General features: G+C 41.1%; 1 pseudogene; it reads left to right on the forward strand.

The window, feature by feature from the left end:
* The first annotated feature begins 812 nt into the window (after positions 1-812).
* On the forward strand, positions 813-950 carry LOC145296530 (U2 spliceosomal RNA; annotated as a pseudogene).
* Positions 951-3708: the final 2758 nt, after the last annotated feature.

Below are 3708 nucleotides of genomic sequence, written 5' to 3' on the forward strand. Positions count from 1 at the left end.
TTGCTCAGTGGGGGAGCAAATAAATACCATCTGTTCCGACAGGTACTGCACTTAAGATAATTTGTACCAGTCAATGGAGGGGAAACCCTCTATACTGGGACAATTAATTTTTTTGGTAACCAGAGTGACCCCTTTTAGGGGAGCTGGTTTTTACCTCACATTAAAAACGGCCTTGTGCCTAATTTGCTCAGTGGGGGAGCAAATAAATACCATCTGTTCCGACAGATGCTGCACTTAAGATAATTTGTACCAGTCAATGGAGGGGAAACCCTCTATACTGGGACAATTATTATTTTTGGTAACCAGAGTGCCCCCTTTTTGCCTACTTTTAGGGGAGCTGGTTTTTACCTCACATTAAAAACGGCCTTGTGCCTAATTTGCTCAGTGGGGGAGCAAATAAATACCATCTGTTCCGACAGATACTGCAAGCAAAGACCATATGTGTGGGCAACCTCACATATAAGACCTTGGTCAATGTAGGGGAAACCCTTCATACCAATTGTCACTATCCAACTCCCCTACTCCCCGGGGAGTTGGTCCCCATTTCCCCTTCACTCCTCACATTAAAAATCGGCCTTGTGCCTAATTTGCTCGGTGGGGGAGCAAATAAATACCATCTGTTCCGGCAGATACTACAAGCAAAGATGATATGTTGGGGAAATCCCACATATAAGACCTTGGTCAAACCCTTCATACCAATTGTCACTATCCATCCCCTGTACTCCCCGGGGAGCTGGTCTTCATTTCCCCTTCACTCCTCACATTAAAAATCGGCCTTGTGCCTTATTTGCTCGGTGGGGGAGCAAATAAATACCCTTTTCTTGGCCTTTTGGTCAAGATCAAAGCGTAGTATCTGTTCTTACTACATGATGTACTTATGTTTGTAACTTTGTGATATAAAGTGGGGGATCACTTTTCTGTATTAATTTAATGTAAAATGATCACCCACTTTACAACCAGCCACTCTCAAAGCCATTCGTCATTCTCCAGATCATTCAAGTTGTTTTTGAAGGATTCCAGTCATTTTTAAGCATTCAATTAATCCTTAAGTTCATTAAAGTCATTCTAAGTCATTTACTATTTATTTCTTTAAGTCATTTCGGCCCATTTTTCGGCCATTTTAGTTTATCTTTAAGAATTTCATGTCAATCCTACATTCACACATTCATTCATTACACAAGAGCACGCGACTAATGGCTATCGGCCTTTTTTTTTTTTTTTTTTTTTTTTACAAAGGCATCACCACATTATCAAGGCCCAGAGGCCACTCAAGGATAAGGGTTAAAGAGTGTACAGTAGAAGTTGGTCAATATAGTAATCATTAGTAATGAAAATTTGGTAAATTTAATAACTTATATGGAACGGCTCATCAAGAACTTATTTACCTTAGACTTGAACACAACCATATTGTAGTCAGCCGGAAAGCAGGAAAACAGAAGACAATTCCACAGGCGTGCAGTTCTAAGAAAGAAGCTTTGTTCATGGAATCTATGTTTAGGTTTAGGCACAGATAAAGAGTGGGGGAAATTATTGATAGTGTTTACAGCTAGACGAGTGTTTCTTGTGAAAGTTTGGCGAGGGGGGACCATAGATTGAAGCTCAGTTGAACACTTTCCATGAAAATAACGATACATCAGAGACAAACTCGCAACATCTCTTCTGTGAGATAGAGGTTGTAAGGAGGAGAAAAGGACATCTCCTACGAGGCTACGAAGTCTATTTTGAACTCTATCAAGGCAGGACAAGTCCTTTCTAGCAGCTCCTGCCCAGATGTGGCAACAGTATTCCATCCTTGGACGTACCTGGCTCTTATATAGATAGAGAATAGCATCAGCAGTGAGATATCTACTGGATGGGGGATCACTTTTCTGTATTAATTTAATGTAAAATGATCACCCACTTTACAACCAGCCACTCTCAAAGCCATTCGTCATTCTCCAGATAATTCAAGTTGTTTTTGAAGGATTCCAGTCATTTTTTAAGCATTCAATTAATCCTTAAGTTCATTAAAGTCATAGTTTTATTTATTTAAGTCATTTCGGCCCATTTCTCGGTCATTTTAGTTCATCTTTAAGAATTTCATGTCAATCCTACATTCACACATTCATTCATTACACAAGAGCACGCGACTAATGGCTATCGGCCTTGTTTTATTTCTCTGCGTATCACAGCTTTTTGGTATTCTTCTAGTTTTACTTGGAGGAGGAATTATGTTTCACCTTTATAGAGTTTCACACAGTTACAGGAAAACTCATAAACGCAGTTTTTTGTTATGAGTTTTATGGTCAAGGGTTTTACTCAGACAAGGTGTTTTCGGAGTATTGAATTACTTTTTTTTACATGGGGTTCACCACTTATCAAGGCCCAAAGGTCACTCAGGGATAAGCGTTAGTGTGTGTACAGTAATCAATGAGATAGTATTGTAGTAATCATTAGTATTGGGGGTTTAGATAGAGTGTCTTACTTAAGGGGGCGGTTTGTCAGGAGTTTGTTAGTGTTGAACTTGAAGACGTCCAAGTTGTAGTCAGATCGGAAACAGGCAGCGGCAGAGAGTTCCACTGGCGTTCAGTTCTAAGAAAGAAGCTTTGCTCATGGAATCTACGTTTGGATTTAGGCACAGATAAAGAGTGGGGAAAATTATTGACAGTAGTTTCAGCGAGACGGGTGTTTCTCGTGAAATATTGGCAAGGGGACGAGGGATTGGAGCTCAGACGAGCACTTGCCATGGAAATAACGATAAACCAAAGACAGGCTCGCAATGTCTCTTCTGTGGGAGAGAGGTTGCAGGGGAGAGAAAAGGGCATCCCCACTAAACCACGAAGTCTATTTTGTACTCTGTCAAGGCAGGATAGGCTGTTTTTAGCAGCTCCTGCACAGATGTGGCAGCAGTACTCCATCCTTGGACGTACTTGGCTTTTATACAGATAGAGAATGGCATCAGAAGTGAGATATCTTCTGGAGCCGTAGAAGGATCCCACCATTTTCCCAGCGTCCCTGGCAACAGATTTGATGTACGTGTTCCATTTCAGATCAGGAGTTAAAGGTCAATCCTAGAAGCTTGTCAAAACATGGAGCCTCCCCAAGACGAGAGCCATCCATTTCAATTGATGCCAGATGGGGGTCAGAGCGTTGATGATGTAAAGATAGAAGATTGGTTTTGGATGAATTAAAATTGACCAGCCACATTTTCCCTCATTGTACCACGTGCTCAAGATCAGAGGTAAGAGAATTGGAGAGAACTTTGTCATTTACGGCCTTTGATGTGTTGCCATAGATGGTCGTGTCATCAGCATAGATGTCAACGAATGATTTAAGTATGTGTTTTGGGAGATCATTGATGTAGATCAGGAAGAGAGTTAGGCCCAGGATGGACCCCTGGGTGACTCCAGCATTAATACTGTGGGCCTCTGATTTCTGCCCATCAACCACTACTCTTATGAACCTATCAGAGAGAAATGATTTAATGATTGAGAAAACATTTCTAGTAATACCGTAGCTGGAAATCTTGTGAAGTAGGTCCTTATGCCATACCTTATCGAAGACCTTCGATATGTCAAGAGCAATTGCCCTAGAAAGGAAACCTTTGTCCAGAGATTTACAAATCCTATGTGATATAACCGTTAGCACATCTGCTGTAGATCTTGCAGAGCGGAAACCATATTGCATGTCACTAAGAAGGTTGTTTCTGTTGAGGTGGTTGACTACTTC

This window comes from Euprymna scolopes, chromosome 16 (assembly GCF_053919585.1).
Source record: "Euprymna scolopes isolate OS-2025 chromosome 16, ASM5391958v1, whole genome shotgun sequence".
Lineage (NCBI taxonomy): Eukaryota > Metazoa > Mollusca > Cephalopoda > Sepiida > Sepiolidae > Euprymna > Euprymna scolopes.